Genomic DNA, 22,467 nt, shown 5'->3' with positions numbered 1-22,467 from the left:
GCTTCAGTGACTCGTTGCTATTCCTCTTCTCATTCTAAGTAAATATTCACTTTTGTATCTAATCCTGTATTCAAAATGTTATATTCTTTTTCTTAAAGAAAAACCCAATGGCATAGGTGTGGGGCCCCACAAAACCCTAATTTGTCCTTGCATCACACTCCCCTCGGTGGCATAGCACTGACACGTTCCACACGCTCCCAGCGGCCCTGAGGACAGATTAGGAGGAGGGCCTTGATACGTACTCACTAAATGACTCCGCGTGTGTGACACATACACGTAGGGGTACAGGGAAGAGCACAACCTTTGAAATGAGGCACCCCCTGGAGCTTCAGTTCCCTTTTCTGTAAGATGAAGATCATGATACCTTGCATGTCGGGAAGACCCAATGAGATCAGGTGTACAAACACGCCAAGGACAGAGTACCTAACACATGGTGATAAAAATTTAAAAGAAAGAAGGTCTGGGAAAATGTACATTAAGATAAGGTTATTTCTGGGTGGCAAGAGAGTGAGAGTTTTTTCTTTAGGTCTTCTTTTTGTCTGTATTTTCGATTTTTTCTTTACTTTTTTATTTATGTATTCTAATCTATCAGGAATAAGCACATAAGACTTGGGGCGGGGGAAGAAAAAGAAAAGCTATTTGGTGATGATCCTAGTTCATATCACCTAGTTCTTACATTCATGTTATAAGGCTCTCTGTAAAGAGAGCAGTTTCAAAGTAACCTACGTGGTCCCGGAAGCTGACCTGTCATGCTGTCTCTCCCGTGAGCGAGCTACTGATGGATTCAAGCCAGAGGCCAGAGATCCCGCTCCCTGGCCATCCGCATCGCAGGGCCTGCCGTGGTCTCAGATGGAGAAGTGAGACAGTGGGTCTGGCAGTCTAGCTGCCCTTGATCTTTCCCATTCTAGGTCTGAGCATGAGCCACATGTCCAGGCGAGCTCCGAAGGGAACGGCTCATGGCACCCCAAGCCAGCCGGGAACGGTGCCTGCTCAAATGCTCTTCGTCTGCAACTCTTGGTTGCAGAGATTTTCTGAATCTGGCAGGCGTGGCATCTCAGGGGAGGAGGTTCCGTCACCAGGCTAACTCGGACGTATCCGAGTGGTAGGAATAAGAAGCTTGGGAGTCAGGAGGCCTGGGTTCAAGTTCTGTTTCTGCTCATTAACGGCCATAGGACCAGCCCTGGGCAAATCACTTCACTTCACTGAGGCTGTCTGATCACCCATCCAACTTGGATAACAGTATCTACCTACACTCAGACATCAAAATAATCAGGTGCCTACATGCTTCAGTGAACTGCGAAGTGTCCCACAAAGGTAGACAGCATAGTGATGACTACCTTCAGCCGTCCACAACACGGGCAAGCAGACTAGTTCCTCTCCTCTGGAAAACCAACCTTAGCTAATGGAGGACAGGAAACGTCGGTGCTCTGTCTCACACTCCACCCGGGAGTGTGCCAAACTAGAAGGCCAAAAAGAACTTGTGAAACCAACAGCAACACAGAGGCTACCCAGAGTGTCTCCATGTCAGCCAGGCCTCTGGGATAGAGGGATGAAACCAACACCTTCCAGCTTAGGAAGGCCTTAGAAAACCAGCAAAAGCTTCGTCCCACTTTACCCACAGGAGACGTGCTCAGGAGGGTGGAGGGAGCCGAGACTCTGGCACAAGCAGATCTAACCCTCCTTTCACTTCCCACTACTCGATCAAGATTCAAAGCTCCAGGGAGGACCGTCCAGCTGGCTGTTCAAGGAGGTGAGCCTGTGCCCGGCCACAGCCAATGCTTGCTCCCCACCAAGATGACACACAGAAGGGGAGTCCCCAAAAGGGAAATGACAGCAAGAACCAAAACGAATGTGCTCTCCGGAATTTCCTAAATGTGGAAATATGGGCCACGTGACTCAGGCTTCTCCCACAGATGAGTTTCTCACCAGATCTCCCACACCCCTCATTTGGGACAAAAGAAAACACTGGCCAGGGCAAGAGCAGTGGGAAAGGGGACAACTCCAGAGAGAGACGGCATCGACCAGCACCCTCCCCCGGGGAAATGACAGGAAATGGAGTCATCGTGGTGGTTGCGGGACTGGAACCTGTGGCCTGTCACGTCTCCACCTTCTCTGACTCCATGTCCAGCTGGGTCACATATGTCTACCTCTCACACGGGGCATAGAAATTTCCATCAGGGACAAAATCAAATAGAGCACAGAAGTACACGCCCTAAGAAAGGCAAACACCAAAGACAGGTCATTCTAATGCCCTCTCTGTTATTTAATGTGGTTTATTATTGTGGTCCGGATATATTCGTGGTCTCGGGGCCTCTGTTTTCATTAAGAACTACAAAATGTGCAGTGTGATATCTGTGACTTTTGCTCTACCAGAATGAAGCAGACATCAGTGAGGCTTCAAATCCAGCAATGAGTTTTTCTCCAGCTGGCATCCCAAACAACAAATTCCTCAGCCACACATTCATGCATCCAGTAAAACCCACACGTTTCTTCTCCTGAGCAGAAAAACGTAGGAAATAAACACACTTGCATCTCATCCCTTGTCCTCATTGGAAACTGTAGTTTAGAAAAGAGTGCAGTCACACTGAAAGAGACACCGTCCTAAAGAAATGGTACATACGCACCCATCACAATAATCAAACATACAGGGCTGTACAGATGCGCCAGTTATTAAAAGCTGAAATTCTTTTCGTAGAGCTGTTAATTAGCATGAATTATAAGTTGGATTATACTATTCTCTCCATGTTGTAGGCCTTGGATCATTAGCACACTAACATGAATAATTCCTGCAATGTCTTCAACCGTTTCTCAAGTGTCAGAGAAAAAGGAGCCTCTAAAGTCACGCCAGTCCAGAGGCGAAACGCCACCGTCCATTATTTACAGTAGTCAGTGGTCTGCGCTCCCTAGAAAGAAAGACGAAGACTACAGACAGAGAGTACTGTTATTACTGGGTCTATTACAACTGTAGATCATGAAGCAAAAAATCATTGCAATTTTTCAATTGCTGACACTTCCAGGCCAGTTTCTTACATAAGTGAAAAAAATGGAAAAGTGACTGAAACAGACACCATACGACCCTTTAAGAAAAAAAATCAAGATTCTAATAAAATATAAATACCCATACTGGCCTACAGATAACTAGTTTCTTACATTTGTATAGTGCTCTGCAGTTAATTTTTACAGTTTAAGAAGCACTTTTACAAACGTGATCCATCTCAAGACCTTCCTTACAACATCCCTCCAAAGTAGGTGTTCCTACCCCATAGCATAAACGACCAGGTGATGCTCTGAGAGAAAATGACTCTGTGACTCAGGACCTATTTGGTCCCTGGGGCCCTCAGTGGGGGCTTCTTGAAGCCTAGGTCTTCCTATGGGCTCTTTTGCATCAGTGGGTGATTCGGGAAAATAGGCAGAGTTTGTTTGAGGTGGGGGTGAGGAAAAGACATAGTTAAGATTTCTAGTGGAGGTCACTGGGAAGGCCACGGTTCCCAGCAATGTAGGATACTGACTTTCATTTCAAATCTCCATGGTCTGGTGTGAAACAAAATGGCAGGCCAAGGGCCACTCCCTGAAGGGGAAGAAAAGAGGTCACCACAGGTCGCCACAGGCGGTGAACAATCCCATAAACAATGCTTTTCTACAGGTGAAATTCCTTTGTTCTATGGGAAATGTTCTACATCAAGTGTCTATTATATATGGCAGTGTGCCAGGATCTCTGCACTTAAGAAAATCTGCAAGAGAAATCAGGTCACATAGGTGAGTGGGAACAATACCCCCGTATACTTGTATTGGCTCCTTCCCGTCACCCTACAAATTCTCCCATCCCTGATAAACGCAAAATAGAAAAACAGAAAGGAAAAACTCTCTTGGCCCCTTATCACCTTCAAGTTATTGCCCCTTTCTCTTCTTTTCATCTCAGCTAAGAATTTTCGAAAGCACCATCCACACCTGCTGTCTCCACTCCATCACCTACCCCCCAATTGTTCCAGGGGCACCACACTCTGATTTCCATCCCCACTGCTCCAACAGAACCTGGGTCCACCACAGTGCAAGCCTGAGAGAGCACTGCTAGGCTCGTACCTAATGGGCCCAGATGGACTCCAATCCAGTCATGTAATTACGGGTAGCAATGCACCCGAACCCTGTCAATAAGGGATCAAGATCATTCGTTGACAAGTCACAGTTAAATGTTTATCAGAGGCTCTTAACAGGGTGTGACAGTTCTGAAACACACTGTTAAACTTCTGCCACTCTTAACACCCAACAAGCACAACCTAAGGGCCCTGCCCTTCAACCTGGCCTGACCCGTAGCACATAGCAGAAGTAAGGCCATGAGCCTTCCAAGGCTGTCATGAAGATGACATCATAGCTTTCAACGTGGTTTCTGGGGAGGATTGTTTTTAGAATCCAACTACTGTGGTTTTACCGTGGTTCCATGAAGATGAACCAAGGCCCCAGGCCCTCTGCCCCAGCTCAGCTCCGGGTCATCAGCCGGCCCCAACCTGCCATCCAGGTGAGTGGTGGTCTTGGAAGAGGATCTGTGGCCTCTTCCCACTCCACCCCACATTCCCCAACTGCCCTGCCCTTGAGCCGTCCCAGCTGACATGCATGACGTGCAGGCTTTCCATCACCAACCCTGCCCCAAGTGCCTATCTGTGGACTCAATAAATGGCTGCTGCTGTTTTGAGCCACCATGTTTTGGGGCAGGTTTGCTATGTCGCAATAAATAACTGATACCAAGGACTACAGAAGACTCTGGCTCCTCCTTAAAAATTCTACAAGAAAGATGGTGAGAATTTTCTATGTATTAAATTATATAAAACATAATGCTGCTTGAGAGACAACCAGAAAACTGCAGATACAAATTTACCAGAATCTGAAGTAAACTGTGTTTCAGGGGGGGAAAAAAAAAAGGTTATAAGTAGTTATTGTCTAGTAGATGGCTATGTTGATGGGCAATTAATACAGGAATCTTTTTGAAATCGGTTTCTAAAGTAACAGAAAATATAATTTTACATACTTTTTTTCCAGGAGGCAGCATTAACAGCATTTATAGCCAACTGAAGCTGTTTTTTAAATCTTTATTTCCCAGATTAGTTATCTATATTGCTATAAATTCATCAAGTCCTCTAATCTTGTCCAGGTCCCAGGGCGTAGATTTCTCTACTGTGGTTCTCAATTCACTATTTTTGCAAAGGAAACATGATGGAAGCTACCGCAAGGATGATATATAGAACTATTAAATAGTAAACAGCCCGCACTTCTCCTAACTCAGAATTTGGCTACAGTTTGCCAAAATGAAAAAAATAGAAACCATATATAAAACAGCTTTTTCCTTATAAGCAAAGCCCACTTGCAATAAACTGCATGAGATATTCAAATTTGTTTGATCATAATAGAACTGTTTAAAAATACATGGCTGGAATTCACATTTGCAGTTTGCAGATGGAACAATAAAGATACTCTGAGTTAATAATTAATATGTTATTCAAATCCAGTAGGAAAGGAGGTAGTGTGTGACGCTCACTAACTCACCGTTTTTATCCTTCGAGCCCTGGGCCTTCCTGTGTCCTGTTTTGTGTAATGGTGACTCTAGAAGTTAGAGCAGGTTTGCCGGTGAAGTGTCTGAGCTAGCCACCCAGTGCAAGTCACTGGAGACAACCGCAGGACACATCAGTACAGGAGACTGAGTTTATTAAAAAGATCTTGGGTTTATTGTGCAACAAAGTACCAGGCAACAGGCCATACCCTGAGGTAAGGGAAAGAGGTCTGAGGCTGGTGGTTAACGTCCCACTCTGCAGGTGATGAGTCCAGGTGTCCCTCCCAGCAGAGAGGGCAGCTGGTCACGCAGAGGACCCCTCCTGAAGGCCACTGAGTGGGGCTTCCAGGCCTCGCCACCTCGACAACCCAGCCAGCCTCAGCTAGCAGGGGCATTCTGTACCTAAAGGTAAAATCCACTAACCAACCCAAACTGGGCCCAATTCTTTAAAAAACGTAACCCACCAATTCACTTCCACCACAGAATAAAATTTAAGAAAGAAGTCCACTAGGGCTGTGAGACCAAATGACAAATTTCACAGGGGGTCAATAGCCTGGACCACTGGGGGTGGCAGCCGTCCAGGATTGCTGCCCCAAAGCCGAATGCAACTAACTCCCCTCTCTTTGTTCCACCAGCACAGGAAAGCCCTAATGATGAGCCAGGCCTGATTTGGCGGGCCTAGTGGGGACACCACGAGCTGACCCAAATGATGAGTTCCCTACACTGCCTGCCAGCCCAGTGGCTTTGCACTAATGATGTGGCCTCTTTAATGTCAGTTCCTCAGCTGTAGGATGGAGAAGGCAAGACCTGCCCATAACTTCGTGAAGAGCCAAGGCATGGATGCAGTGGTTCTCAAAGCGTGTCCCAGGATAAGCAGCATCAGCACCATCTGGAAACTAGTGAGAAATGCGGATCCTCAGGGACCACAGTAGAGTTGCCATATCAGGAACGAACGAGAAGCCATATAAGGGGGAACTACCCTGCCTCTTCACAAGCCCTGTTGGGGATTCTGACTCACACCGAAGTTTGAGCACCACCATGCAACTGTTCTTAAAGCACTTTGCCCAGTGCCTAGTGTATGTTCATAGTTCAATAAAGGACACTTCACCATGGTTACAAATCGCTGACCTCATCCCTTCTCTGCAATGCAGATAACATGATATCCTACCTACAGTGAGCTCCCCTGTCTGTGATGAAGACACTGGAGATGGTGATCATTGAGAAGTATGACTACCTGGAAGAGGGACAGAGACCAGAAGATGCCCAAAGTCATGGCTGAGAATTTATATGACTACCTCAAAAAGTGGTGCCTCTGAGGCCATCTGGGATGTGAAGGCCTGAAAGGATCCTTCCATATAGAACTTTCCTTTCTTTTAGTACTTACTGCCATGTCTCCTCATCACTCTGGATGCAGAGAGCTCTGGCTACTTAAAGAGAGGTTTGGGGATCCCTGGTCAAAGGCCAGCTGCTAAGCCTTCAACGTGGCCATGGGAATCAAACAAAAAAAGCCCGCATCCTGAAAAGGCACCACTTCCCCCAAATCTGGCCGAGCTTGCAATGGGCCAGAGAGGGAGCATGGTCACCTCATGCAAGAAAGACTCTCAGGCTTGAGCGTGGGAAAAATCAGATGAGTCTGGTACTCTGGGCCCTCTGAGCCTTCACTTAAGGATTGTTCTGCTGCTCCAATAGCATCTATGAGCCCGCAGTCTCTTTTCAGCTCAAAACTTGCCAGCACTGAGTCTCCCTCCAACGCTGCCCCAGGCTCTTGTCCATAAGCTGGTCATGTGCCTGTTTGTAATTCGATCCATTCCCTGCCCTTCCCCTGCAAACAATCTTTTCCACACTCACTTGCCAACTGGCTCCAGCAAGGTTTAAATAGAAGACTGGAGGATGGGAGAGAGGAAGAAGCCAGAGTTTTTCTTCCCTTTCCTCTCTGCTTTGGATGGTATCTCCAGCAGTGGCTTTGTCTTCTCCAAGCCTCCAGCTCCCACCAGATAGGCCTTCCCTCCATGGTCCTGGCCGCTTCTAGGAGCCTCCAGGGAGACCCAGCTCTTGGCCTCTGATGAAAACAACCCCCCTCTCTTTGTTCCACCAGCCTCGGGGATGATAGTGATTTCCTGCTATTGCTAATCTCTGGGTGACCTCATCATCCCCTACTTGGCTTTCTGATCTTTCAAAGACTTTTTTAACTAAGTCCTGGCATTAAATGGATTCTGGTTCACTGAGTGGGCCATGACGAATGCAGCCCGCTCTCACAGTTTCAGTCTGGATCATGCTTTACCTGATGTCTCCCCAACTGACTCAAGTCCTGACCCAAGACTTTCTTTGAGACCGCCTTTTTCCCATGGGGAGTCCCTGTTCACTCACATCGAGGTCTTTAGTTCTTACCTCTGTGTAATCAACCATGTTTGATACCAGCCCACACAATAGCCCTGGTGGCAGCCCCAGCCCCAATCACCTGGACTTCACCCCCATCAGATCCCAGCTCTCATGGGGGTCAGTCAATCTCTACAGGCATTTGCTACCTGTCCCCCTTGCACTCAGTAACAAGGTTAACATACACACTGATGTTCTTAATAAATATTTACATTTAAAATTTTTCCCAGAAGCAACCCTATACTATTAACAGAGCAGGTTTATCAGGTGAAAGTAAACTTGTGACTTGAAGTAACTATGTAACTGGCCCCCAACTTGCCTGATATTTTCACAACTCTCCACTTCCTTTTGGCTAGAAAGATACAACAGATGTACAAACTAGAGTCAGAACACAGTGTTCCAGAAAACGATTATGCTTTTGGCAACTACCCACATACATGCAGTAAGTACAGTATTAGTGCCTCTACTCACTTGACGCTTCTTGTTTTGTAGAGTTATCTGCCCCCATTTCAGGTCTTACATTCCAAATGAAATCACTGGATTACCCTTTCTGGCAAATCTTAGAAAGTACAACTCTTATAACTAATTTTTCAGAAAGTAAAAAAGTAAAAAAAAAAAAAAAAAAAGATAACTGTATGAAAGGAAGATCACGATGGTATTGACCTGGGGTTAGAGCCAGGACTGGAAAACGTGATGACTTTCCCAGGGGGCAGCCACTGGATTTCCACATATTGCATACTGTACTTTGGAAATAGTCGGTTAGTGTCCATGACGTCTTCAAAAAGGAAAGGGGAGGAGTTTCCTTAAATGGTAAGTAAACGGCTGGAAGTGAGGGCTACCCCAATGCATGCTTCCGAGGCCTTATATAGTTACTCAGCTCCTTCCCACTCTGCCCGTAAGCAAATGCACACAGCTGTCTTAAGAAAACACCCATTAATAAAACAGCAGACACAAGGCACAGAATTACAGGTAATTTTCTAAAATGATCCACTGCACAAAAGCAAAGATGGCATGGCGTCTGCCAGATAGCCCAGGCCCCTCCCACCTGACAGGCCTGGGGGACCAAGCCTGAGGAGCCCGCTAGCTGACACAGAGTCCCATCTTGCTTTGAATTTAGATGCCAAGGGTCTAGTATTTCGGCATCACCTACCACCACAAACAAGGGTGTCAAGTCCCGAGAAAATCTGTCTACAGTAACATTGATGGGAAAATCAGTACATTTTAAAAGTACCTTATTATTATTTTCCTGAAACCAGGGACTCAACTTGAAATATCTACAGCATCAAAAATCATTTAAATCGTAACAACTTAATTTTTAAAATAAGAACTTGGGCCTTTGTTATTTCTTCCCACACAAGTTTCTGGATGATTTCATCCCTGAAAAATTACTAAAGGGAAAAAATTCAGCTAGGAAGTTTCAGCAAGTGGGTCTTGTCTGGGCGCTTGTCTCTGCTCTGCCACCACGTAGTCGTATGACCATGAGTGTATTTGCTAATCTCTCTTCTGGCCTCGCTTTCTTCCTTGTAAACAATGAGGTTGGACCCATACAGGCCTAAAACGTTCCTATTAAAATAACCAGACAATCGGCTCCAGAATTATAACCTAAGAAATCCAGATTTTAATTGAAGGTAAATTTGAAGTATAAGAAAATAAGAACACAGGCTCTTATATTTCTAAAATTACTTTGGAGGCTACCTTGCAGCAGGGGGCTGAGATTATAAATATAAGAAACACAACGATGTGAAGACAAAGGAGTATGTGTGATTTAGAAGAGCTTCCAGAAGTTACAAATGTCTCACATGATGTAATGCACATGTCTTGTTTTGTTGTTGTTGTTTTAATTTGGAGTCAAAAGCTTTCTCCTTCAGCACAGAAGGTTTTATAATATTTCTAAATGATCTAGCCTGACAGCATCTGAGGAAGAAAAAAAAAAATCAAACATGACACTACGTGAGCTTACATCCTGTCACAAAGCCATTAGAGCTAATGAAAAATGATGGCATTGTTAAGTTTTATTTATAGTTTCTTCTTAATAAAATGAAAAATGAAGAAAAAAACACTCTGAATATAAATTTTTAAAGACTTTAAAGATCTAAGACCAGTAGCAAAAATATATATGTAGACACAAGCCTATAAATAGTCTTTTAAAAAAAAGTGCGGAAAAGATTCCTTTTGGCTCCTGCTGAGTTTTGCCTTTCTCCAAGGCCTCATAAATAATTAGATGTCCTTCAGTCCAGGTCACTATCATCAGGAATGTGGGGCCCTAACAATGTAAAAAAAAGTCTGTCTCCAACTTACATTGTATACATTCTGTCCTGGAAACCACTGACTAACCACCGGGATCGCCCAGTGAAGCAAGATACTCTGTGTCATATTTTTTAAGTCACCTACCCTCAAACCAACCAACCACGTGTTACCCTAAATCAGGTCTAGAAACATAAAAGAGAAAAAGAACATCTGTGTAGCCCTTACTGCCCAAGGCTTCACAAGCTTTGACTCATCTAATCGAACATTTATGCCAGAACATTTTACATTTCTTAATTTCCCCCATCATACTGTAACAGCTGTAACAGTAACAGTAACAGTAACACTAATACATAAATAGCACTTTGAGTAAGGGGCACACTTTTCTAGGACAAGAGTCAATATTTCAGGATGTGTGAGCCCAGAGGCACAATTGAGGATGTCCTATAAGTACTTACATATAAAAGAACACACACATATCCTCAGATTTGTTGTTACTGACAAATTTGTTATTGACAAAACTCAAAAGACAGTAACAACAATTGAATATAACATAGATCTAATGAGGAAGAACAGAATTCCTATGGGAGGGATAACATTTCATTTAATTGAGGTTTAGAATTAGTGTTCCCCATCATCAGATCGATTGTAAATATTCATCTCTAAAAACCATTCTTAGCTTGTGGGCAGTGCACAAACAGGCAGCAGGCCAGATCTGCCCATAGTTGGCCAACCCCTGTTTTACACCTTACAAAAGGTTCTCTCTAATCATTCACTCAACTAATAGTCATTATATTCCTTCAGTTCCTCTTCAAAAGAATTTTGATGAATATGTACCACAGGGCGATGGGGATATATAATGGGCAAGTCAGGGTCCCCTGCACCAGGAATGTGAGCAAAACTCAAAGGCAGGTCTGCCCCCAGGGGACTCACTGTGTACTTGAAAGACAGTATACTAAGTGCTGCGATAGAGATGTATTTGAGGCAGGTGAGGTCAGGGCAGCACGAGGAGGAAGCGGCCACCTCTGCCTAACATAGCCAGGGCGGCTCCGGGGGAAGAAACCCAAAGTCCAGACTGAGACTGCCTGCCTTCAGTTCGCTAGCTGTGTGATCCTGCATGCGACACAACCTCTTTGTGCTTCCATCTCCCAACTGTAAAACAAGGATGATCATAATGGTGCCTACCCTACAGGTACCACAAGAGGGTTGTCGGGAGGACCCCATAATCCATGTTGTGTTTAGACCAGTGACTAGTGCACAGCAAGCATGTGCAAACGTTAGCTGCTCTCATCATGACAGAGAGGATGACGATGGAGCGAGTTTCAAATGATGAGTGGGAATTTCCTAGGAAGACAATGTGGAGAGAGAGGCAGAAGACAGTGCATGCAATTGAATACAAACATAAAAGCAACCCCGAGTGGTCTGGTGTAGCTCAAAGGTGAAGGGAGTTGAGAGGTAGGAGATGAAGATGGTGAGAAAAGACCAGAGAGTTCATGTGTGCCATTCATAGGAATCAGTCCTTGATCCCACAGCAAGGGGATGCGCAAGTTTTTTTATTTGTGTTTTAAATATTTTTATTTTATTTATTTATGTGACTCGGAGAGAGACAGAGTACAATCAGGGGGAGCAGCAGGCAGAGGGAGAGGGAAAGCAGACTCCCCACGAAGCAGGGAGCCCAATAGGGGACTCGATCCCAGGACCCTGAGATCATGACTTGAGCCAAAGGCAGCCACCTAACTGAATGAGCCACCCAGGTGCCCAAGGGATGCTCAGATTTTAAGCAGCTTGGAGCACCAGCTTGTTGGATCTAGCAGCAGAGTAGAGGATGGCCAGTGGAGGAGGCAACAATGGAGACAAAGCAACAAAATATGAGGCAAAGACAACAGCAGCAAAGATGGATGACCATAACTTGAACATGAAAACTGGTGGCGAAGGCGTGGAGGAGGGCAGGGCTTGAGAGCCATGCAGAAGCAGCTTCAGTCTTAGTGCCCCTTAGCTGTGGGTCCCAAGTGAAAAGAATGAGGAAGAATCCGGAACAACACCCAGATCTCAGGCCTTGGTATACGGTGAACGGTGGCACCAATCCCCAGTGCAGAATTCAGGCAGAGGAAGAGTAATGACAGGGAGGGGATCCAGAGAGAACAGTGAACCAGATCGGTATGGGAGATGTGGGGGCCGGGCTTTGGCCATATTCTTGCAAGGCAACTAGGCATGAAGTACCAAGCAGGGCAGAAGTGGGACAGAAGGAAGAGCAAGAGAGATGGTCAGGAAAATCTGGAGACTGAGCCAAATGCAGCAGGGGTGGGGGTAGGGCAACAGAGAATGAATGGCACTGGCACTCCTGGGAACGGGACACCAACAAGCACCACACTGTGTGCCCAGCTGCTTCGAGGACCTTGCTGGGACTGAGTGGAGTGGAAGGCAAGAAGTTCACTTTGGGATGTGTTGACTTTAAGGATCTCAAGAGGGAGGTGTATCCAGGAGTCTGGAGTTCAGAAAAACAGGACTGGAGATAGAGATTCGAGGGTCATCAGAAAATATGTGGAGGCGATGCCCTATCCTGGAGAGAGTAGAGAATTAGAAAGATACTGAGAGAGAACTATCTAAAGGGAAAGTAAAAATCAAAGAAAAGTGGTGCCCCAGGACCCAACGAGGAAGGCCAAGAATGAAGTGCTCCAGCACGGATGGCCAAAGGCAGCAAAAGAGTCAGGGAAAACGGAGGCCCGGAGCATCTCCTGACTTGGCAGGAGATGGGTCAGAGCAGTTCACAGGAAAGCTTGAACTTCAGGGAGCGAACGGTGAGTGGGAAGTTATAAGGTGAAAGCACAATGTAAGGCTATTAGGATCCCACTTTGGGGTATATCCAGAGGAAAGAAGAACACTACCTCAAAGACATTTCTGCACCCCATGATCACTGCAGCATTACTTACAGTAGCCAAGACACAGAAACAACCCGGGAGACCATCAACAGATGAATGGATAAAGAAAACATGGTGCATAATTACAATACAGTATCAGTCGGCCATTAAAAAAGAAGGAAATTCTGCCATTTGTGACAACATGGATGAACTACGAGGACACTGTGCTAAGTGAGATCGACCAGACAGAGAAAGAATCCCTTATGTTCTCACCTGTATGTGGAATCTAAAAGAGCTGAACTCACAGAACCAGAGAGCAGCATGGTGGTTGCTAGGGGCCAGAGGCTGTGTGAAACGGAAAGACTTTGCTCCAAGGATACAAACTCCCAGCTACACAATCAATAACTTCCAGGGATCTAATGTGTAGCACAGTGAATATAATTAACAATACTGTCTTACAGACTTGAAAGTGGTTATGAAAGTAGACCTTAAATGTTATAACCACATGCGCAAAAAAAAGGTAGTTATCTGAGGGGACGGAGGTGTTAGCTAACATTATTGTTATGATCATCTTGCAATAGATACATGTAGCTGAGTCAGCACATAGTACACCTTAAGCTTACATGCGTTACATGTCAATGAAATCTCAATAAAGCTAGGGGGGGAAATCTCTAGGTTTTGGATGGGGGTAGTTGTAAAAGAGAGGTCCCATGAGGTGCCCATGGTCATGCCGCTTTTTTTTTTTCTTTTCAGATAAAGAAAATAAGACCCAGATATTTGTCCAAGGTCCTTCAACTAAAAAGTGGGAAAACGGAATTCAGTTCCATGCCTGCTGGCTCTAAGACCAAGTTTCTACCATAACACTTTGGAAACACCATGTTTCTGATTAGGATGTAGGAGAAAACCTACAGCCAGGAATAATAAGAATATTAACAATAATGTACTCTGTTAATGCCCTCACAGGCTCAGTAACTTGCCCAAGGGGAAACAAGGATTGAGCGAAGGAGCAGTGATTCCAGAAGAGGTCAATCTGGAGGCATGGTTGTGACTCCTTTAAAACTTAGGTGAGGGGGCACCTGGGTGATTCAGTGGCTTAAGTGTCTGCCTTCCACTCAGGTCATGATCTCAGGGTCCTGGGATCTAGTCCCGCGCTGGGCTCCATGTTCAGCAGGGGGCCTGCTTCTCCCTCTCCCACTCCCCCTGCTTGTACTCTCTCTCTGTCCCTCTGTCAAATAAATAAGTAAAAATAAAATCTTTTAAAAATAATAAAATAAAACTAAGTACATACCTCACACCTATCGGGATGGCTACCGTCCAAAAAACAAACAAACAGTCAATAAACAAAAAACAAAAACAAAACCCCAGGAAACAATACGTGTTGGGGAGGATATAGAGAAACGGGAACCTCTGTGCTTGGCTGGTGGGAAAGTAAAATGGTACTGCTGTTATGGAAAATAATATGGCTGTTTCTCAAAAAAAAAAAAAAATTGTTTTAATTGCCATATGCTCCAGCAATTCCACTTCTGGATCTCTACCCTAAAGGACTGAAAGCAAGGTCTCAAAGAAATGTCTGTATACTCAGATTCCCAGTAGCATTATTGGTAACAACCAAAAGGGGGAAGCAACCCAACCGTCCATCACAATGAAGAGATAAACATGTGGCAGATACACTAGAATGGGATATTACTCAGCCTTTAAAGGAAATTCTTTTAATCCTTTAAAAAAAGTTAATATGCTACCATACAAATGAAGCTTGAAGACATTATGCTAAGTGAAATGAAAAAATACTGATTCTACTTATATAGGAATCTAAAGTAGTCAAATTCATAGAAACAAAGTAGAATGGTGGTTGCCAAGGGCTGCCAGAGAAGGGAAATGAGAAGTTATTGTTTAACCAGTACAGGGTTTCAGTTTTGCAAGATGAAGAAGGGTTCTGGAAACGGATTACAGTGATGGTTTCACAACATGAATGTACTTTTATTGAACTGTATACTTAAAACTGGGAAAGACGGCAAATTTGATGTTATGTGTATTTTGCTACAATTAAAACAAAAACAGGTAGGTATTATTTTGTATTTTAAATTTTTTTATTTTATTTTAAAATTATTTTAAAATTTATTATTTCTTATTTTAAAATAAGGAATAAGGCACGGAAAAGTTAAGTCATATTTTTTAATTATATGAATCACTTACCACAAATCTGGACCTAGATCCTAAACCTCTTACTTGTGAGATCTTATTAGATAGTCCTCATGGGTTTGCTTTCAACTTTGACTCTGACCTGAGGTTAAGCAAATCATTATAACTTGTCGCCATGGTCCTTCCCTAGGTAAATACCTTGCCTGGAATTTTTTTTCCTACATAATCTGGCTAATTACCTTCCTTTTCCGCACCTCTTGATGATTGATATCTATAGTATTTTTATATTACTGTCGGCCTATCTACAGACAACAATACGATAGACAGGATATGGATGTATAACAAAGGCTTTGCCACCATCTCACCTCAGGGAGCACCATTTATGATACACAAAATGTATCTTTAGGTGTCAACTAAGACTACCCCCCCACCTACACTGACAACTAATTGAGCTTAAAACATGGTACAGTTCCATATCTTTCTATAATCATCTTTTCTTTCTTAAACAAAATAGCTAGTGGCAAAAACTGAACACATGCTAAAAACTTAAATGACTAGGGTGCCTGGGTGGCTCAGTGGGTTAAGCCTCTGCCTTCGGCTCAGGTCATGGTCTCAGGGTCCTGGGATTGAGCCCCGCATAGGGCTCTCTGCTCAGCAGGGAGCCTGCTTCCCTTCCTCTCTCTGTCTTGCCTGCCTCTCTGCCTACTTGTAATCTCTGTCTGTCAAATAAATAAATAAAATCTTGAAAAAATAAAAAAATAAAAACTTAAATGACTAGATTACCAGAAGCTATTGATCTGGGAGAAGGCAATCCAATTGCTAACTTAAAAATAGACAAAATTCTTTGAAACCCTTGAGGTAACTTTCTTACAGTGAGCTCCTACTGTGGCAGACACTGCTAGCCACCCATATAATATCTATCCTTCTCTTTTTTTCTTTGTAACAGACCATCTGTATTTTTGAGGGAGACAAAATGCCTGGAGAAAATTATCTTTTTCCACATCCCTGGAAGATAGAGATGGCCAGTAAGATATTAATGGAAGTCCTTAGGTTGGATTTCTAGAATGGAATTTAAGAGAGAGCTTATTTAACTGACAGGTATTCTTTTGACCTTCTACCCTTTATCCTTTTTCCTTCCATCTGAGAGACATGATGGCTGGAGATACAGCAGCCATCTTGAGCCCATGAAGGAAGGAACCAAGAGGATCTCAATTATTCAACATCCTTAACACAGTAAGGCAATGTCAGCACCTCTACCTCCACTCTTCAGGTTAAAAAAATAAGCCCTTCAGAGTTTAAAATCATGCAGTGATGGTGGAAGGGTCTGCAGTCTCAGCCAAAGGCAATTCCTGAGGAGGTAGACTTAGGATCCTGAAAAGATCCTCCAGATCTAGAATATTTCTATTCTAATAAATAAGACAATTTATTAGAAATAAATGATGCTGATGACAATAATGATGATGGCATTAACCCTTATGAAACACACTGTAGGTGGCAGGCACAGAGGCCCAGAGAGGTTAGGTAATTTACCTAAGGTCTCACGGCTAATCAGTGATGAAGCTGGGCTTTAAATCTAGGCCATCTGGCTCCAGGTACATGCATTTAACTACAAAACAACAATATCAAACATAACATACTAGCAGTGCACAAACCAATCAGCACACACATGCTAATCTTAAAGAAGCTTTGTCAATTCATTAATGAAAATTCTTACTGTATGTATCCCTAAATTGCTTCTCTATTCGAGCAATTATTTCCTGTAGGAACAGAGATTCTTGTAGCTCTGACAAAACATCTGACTGGTTTCATAGTTGCTTAAATGTCACCATAAATATCGCTTAGATCGTTACCATAGTGTCCTAATAGAAATCCCTCTTTACCACCACCCACTACTACCAGATTAGTCTCCCAAAAGTGGAGATTTGATCACATCACACCCTTCAACAAAGTCTTCAGTGGATCTCTTGTTACCTGAATAAAGTCTAAACTCTTTAATCCTTACCTGCTTCTGGCTCCTTTCTAACCTTCCCACCTCTCCCCTTCACACTCCAAACCCTCCAGCCAAATGGAGTCACCTGGGATTTCCCATCCTGCACCTCAGCATATACTGTCTGGTCCACCTGGATGCACATCCTCTCTCACCCTCCCCCAGCCCACATGTCCCCACCAGACGAAATCCTCAAGACCCAAGTCAAAGCCTTGCATGCCACACTAATGGCTCCTTCTGGATAGGGACTGAGCTGTCATGGTTCTGGTCAAGAAGGAAAAGCAATGGGTTCCAGGATCTCCTGTAAAGATAGTAAATGTTGGGACGCCTGGGTGGCTCAGTGGGTTAAGCAGCTGCCTTCGGCTCAAGTCATGATCTCAGGATCCTGGGATCCAGTCCCGCGTCGGGCTCTCTGCTCGGCAGGGAGCCTGCTTCCCTCTCTCTCTCTCTGCCTGCCTCTGTCTACTGTGATCTCTCTCTGTCAAATAAATAAATAAAATCTTAAAAAAAAAAAAAAGATAGTAAATGTTGCCCAGCGCTGCAACAGCCCCCACTTAGATCAGAGCCAAGGACTGGAGTCCCTCTCCCGCAACGCTCACCCTCCTCACCCCTCTTCCTAGTGGGTTCTCCCTTCCCTCCGTATTTTATCTGATCAAAATCAACACCATGAACAGTCTTCATGCTAAAAATAGTTCCCAAAAGGAAACTTATAACCCTAAAGATGTGTAGAAAGGGCAGGAGAAAGTGGCAGAAGAGCTCTGACCAGCGCCAAGGGGTCCAGCCAACACGATGCTACCACCCTTCTGATCTACTGACCAAAATCATCCAAGTCAGAGACATCCAGAAGTGGCTTATTACATCATAAGAAGGGGCTTACTTCTCCTAAGTCCCTCAGGTAACGAGGATTGATTACTATTGGCTGCATAGCATCTTGCCTAGGAAAACAAATTTCAGCCAAATACAAAGAATCCTTTCATGGCTGGCAAGGCTCACTGGCTGACACAAAGTTGCCAGATTCATTTACTCAAAAACATACGCTGAACCAAGCCATGCACCATACCCAGACTTAAAGCTACTCAGTATGGCTAATGTTCGTGCTCCTCAAGGAAAGCCACACCTCACAGCGTTCTCTAGGCAACTGCTCATTCCCAGGACGATGCTGGTGATACTGGCTTTTCTCCCCTCACCCCACAGACAGCTGTCAGAGGCCTCGGGGGCAGTGTGTGTCATCTGGCTCTTTCCCCACAGCCATCCGCTCCCACGGGCACCACCGATGTCCGACTTGCTCTTCCAGCCTCCAGTACAGCTAACACACCACACTGCCTATAGGAGATTCCTTTTTAAGTTTTGAAGGAAGGAAAGGATAAGAATCCCCCAAATTAGCCACATTTAGCGGTTAATTGACAAATGGTTTGGTCATTCTCACACTCTTGCCCCCTCCACTCCTCTGCCTCCACCTCCCCGACCCCTGGAAAAACAAGGCAATGAAGGAACGTGCTGCCAAAGAAAAGATGAGAAAAGCAACAGGGCATTTCAGTCACACAGCCTTCTGGACCCTGTTACACTGGGGGTTAGACGAATTCTTCCAAAATAGCACCAAAACTCCCATTTTAATTTAAAAATAGATTTCTAATCTCTCCCCAGTCACACAGGGCCCTTGCAAAGGCAGCCACAGCATGGAAGAGAGTTGTTTATTCCCTTTTCTTTGTCTGTCAGTGACCCACCAACCCCTCCCCAATTTAACACTTCATTCCTTTAAATTAAGGAAAATTCTATTTACAGCTCTAAAAGGATTTCACAAAAGGGCAGAGTCATTGTCCGTGTGCCACGTGCATCCGAGCCTGGCTCAGTCCGTTATCTACGTTTCGGGCAACAGAATTTCCTCAACATCCTCAAAGGAAGCGTTACTTCCTAAAAGGAAAACCACCACTGTGGAGATGGACGGTCACCTCCAGGAGCACTCAGGTCACCACACGGGCAATCAAGAATGTGACCAACGCGAGCTCTAAAACCACACCCTGGAGGACACTGAATCAGGTTGAAAGGAGAGGTACTTCCTAGACTGAAGTCCACGAAACATCCAGAAGAGCCTCTTTCCCGTCTCCGGCTACAAGGGAAGAGAAGAATCATTATTATTATTTTTTTTTTTTTAACAGAGAGGCAGGCAGAGAGAGAGAGAGAGAGAGAGGAGGAAGCAGGCTCCCCACTGAGCAGAGAACCCGATGTGGGGCTCGATCCCAGGACCCTGAGATCATGACCTGAGCCGAAGGCAGAGGCTTTAACCCACTGAGCCACCCAGGCGCCCCGAGAAGAATCATTTTAATGGGTAAAAAGTAAATAGCAGTAATAAAGGTCTATAGTGGCACACCCTGCGTGCCTCCAGAGATCAGGGTCCCCCCAGGACATGACTCCAAGCTCAGGCCTCATGCTCGGGCCCTCACTTCCCTTATTAGAGCAAAATCAACACAACAGAAGAGTCCTGGAGCTACAAATACTTCACAAAGGGGGAACTGTAACCCTAAGGCTGTGTAGAAGGGCAGAAGGGAGGCTCAGGGGCACAGCCGTCCTGCCAACCTGAGGCTACTGCCCTTCTGCTCTAGTGACCAAAACCATCCAAGTCGGAGAGATCCAGAGGGGAGCCAAGAACAAAGTGAGCTTAAACAGGATTTGAAAACACCAACCCGGCCGATGGAAATAATGGCCCTAAAGCCAGGAAATTCTTGGTTGGCTGACAAATGGAGCAGTTCCATGTCCAAGAGCACTGTACAATTAAGCATGACCAATTACATCGTTTAAATCCCCATTAATAGCTGCTCTGTGAACTAAGGGCCTGGATAACACCTCCGTCGCCAGCCTATTTACCAATTACTTCCTTTACAGCTGCACGATTTGCAATAAGGACACTCATGTGGGATCAGTCGGCCGTGGGAGGAATGATACCTCTGGCAGCACCGCATCGAAGTAGCGCGAGACCAGACAGAGAGTGTTTGCATTTAAAGAGTCAATGACGTGAGATGGGCCGCGGAGGGTCAGTTTAGCTTGGTTCTGAGGTCAAGGTAACTGATCCCATTGCCCTGTTTTATTTCTTATGTTTAAATGGCAGAACAGTGCAGTGTTTCCTCCGTGTCAAGGAACACATACAGCGCATGCATCGAAGTTATGAAGCATCCTGGTAATTCAGCCCTCATCCCCATGAGGGTAGGGGGTGCAGCCACCACAAGGGAATCCCATCAAGGGGGCATATTTTCATCTCTAGTCATCAGGCTCTTTGAATCTGATCTGCTGATGAATGACTGGTGCAGATTTTAGGGGCTCCTCCTGAAGATCATGGCCTACCATGGTTAAGGCTTTCCCAGGAATGAGGACGGGTTTCCTTTACAAGCCAACTGAGTGAGACAAACCCAACTCTCTCCTAGTCGTCACCTACAAAACACAACACCCAGTGTCAGTCGCAAGTTAGGAAGGTCACATCCACAAGAGGTGCACGAACCGTTATGTTAAAGGTACTCAGCTTCATTTGAGCCAAAGACTTGCACGGCACCCAGAGAAAGGTGGCCATATGAAAGGAAAGACTTCTTCCTCTTTACCTCTCCAGCCTTTTTCCAGTTCTACTCACTATCCCATTCACTCCCTATGAGTTTTAAACCAAGAAAGCACAGAAGTTCAGGGGGAAAGGGCATAGCCCTCAGCATTGCATGGATGGGTGGCAAGTGCCCCCTAATCCTGGAGAGGCCTCATGCCCACACATCCGTTTGGTGATGTCCCAAAACAGGACACCCCCTATCCATTCCAGTTCTGTCTCTTAGACGTATGTGGACTGGGCCATAGTATTTTATCATTCATTGAACGAACATTTCCCACATGTATTATGCCAGGCACCATGCTGGAATACAGGGACAAACAAGAAAGCAAGGTCCTGCCCTTAAGGGACATCCTAGTTGAGGGGAGGGGAGACAATAAGCAAGTGAACAAATTAACAGACACTTTCAATGACTATAGTGCTAAGAAGGAAATAAATAGGGTACAATGTTTCTGTCTAGCTGGTGGCAGGTGAGGGGGGCTATTTTGGAGGGTCTGGTCAAGGAAGGTCCGCCTGAAGAGGTTCAATTTAAACTAATGAGAATAAAGTGGTTCCGGTAGAGGGAACAGCAAGTGCTCCTGGGGCGAAGAAGCACTTGTTAAGTTCAAGAGCCTAAAAGACAGCCAGGATGACTGAAAGCTTTAACGCTCTGCTTCTCAGCTTGGCAAGCGGTGGAAGCACGGGAGAGGCTGAGGAGACACAGATGTTTGCGTCTGCTGCCAGACCCTAGTAGGACTGTCCCCGTGCAGCCCGGGCATGCAGAGGTCGCCAGGCTCCCCAGATGTTTCTGAAGCACAGCCCAGATTGAGACCCACACAAGGTAAGGCTGCAGAAAAGGCTCAGGACAGAGTCCTGGGCATGTGGGGATTGGGGTCTCCCTCTTGTAAAGGTCACTTCAGAACCTGTGTTCCAGCCAGCGACGAAACAAATACGAGTGGAGGCCAGGTTGGAGGGCATGTCCACGGTAGGTGCAAATGACTAATTACTTTTTATTTTCACTTCACAGCCTGGAAGGAGGCAAGATGGTGTGTGTGAACTACTACTCCCTGGAGGCTTGGCCATTCCTCCTGAAGGAATACTTCTAGGAAAACATGGCAACTAAACTGGCTTCAGGCACATCCCTTTTCATACTGTCTGCAACTTCTGAAATAAAGTGTCAAAAATTACCAAAAACGAAGGCATAAATTAATTATCTCTGCCCTCCCATAAAATGCAAAATTAAAAATTAACACAGCATGCCTATGTATGGGAAGTGAACAGGGTCTGGGGTCCATATGTCGAGAAACAATGAGCAGCCTAGAGTCAGCTGGACAAGCTTACTGCTGTCGTCTGGCTTATTTTATGACACGTTTCATAAGGTGGTAAAATCATCTCTAAAAGGATGGTTCCTGTATAAGATGTAGATCATCGTTATGATTGCATGCTTGGTGACAGGAAGCACACCAAAGTCACAATAGTGGTTTCCTCCAGGGAGGGCAGAAGGAGAACAAAGAACACCTTTATCAGAAGTATTTTACGGCTTTCATTTCAAAAAAATCCGAGGCACACATAGCACAACGTTATAAATATTCATTAATGCCAGGGAGTGGTCTGTGAGTGCTTGCGGTATTACTGTCTACTTTTCTGTACAAAAAAGAAAAGAGAGCATGTTGAAACAGTAAAACTTCTTCGTTTAACACTTCTTGTATAATGTGTTAAATTGGGCTGAAACCCTGTAATTATTCCTTACTTACTGTTTGCCAGT

At 44.9% G+C, this 22,467-nt stretch overlaps 1 protein-coding gene across 5 annotated transcripts in view; it reads right to left on the bottom strand.

Moving 5' to 3' along the window:
- Positions 1–22,467, bottom strand: part of CSGALNACT1 (chondroitin sulfate N-acetylgalactosaminyltransferase 1) — a 324,526-nt gene that overhangs the window by 256,313 nt on the left and 45,746 nt on the right. For 2 of the 5 annotated variants that reach the window (XM_032838031.1, XM_032838032.1), the window contains exon 2: positions 18,261–18,466. The exons of the other annotated variants lie outside the window; for them this stretch is intronic. The gene's annotated coding sequence lies outside the window, so the exon portion shown is untranslated. The remainder of the gene's footprint in view (positions 1–18,260; positions 18,467–22,467) is intronic. 5 annotated transcript variants of the gene reach the window in all.

The sequence above is a fragment of the Lontra canadensis genome, unplaced genomic scaffold (genome assembly GCF_010015895.1).
Source record: "Lontra canadensis isolate GAN:19392208 unplaced genomic scaffold, GSC_riverotter_1.0 scaffold101, whole genome shotgun sequence".
NCBI classification, from domain to species: domain Eukaryota; kingdom Metazoa; phylum Chordata; class Mammalia; order Carnivora; family Mustelidae; genus Lontra; species Lontra canadensis.
This window is presented reverse-complemented; position numbering and strand designations above follow the sequence as displayed.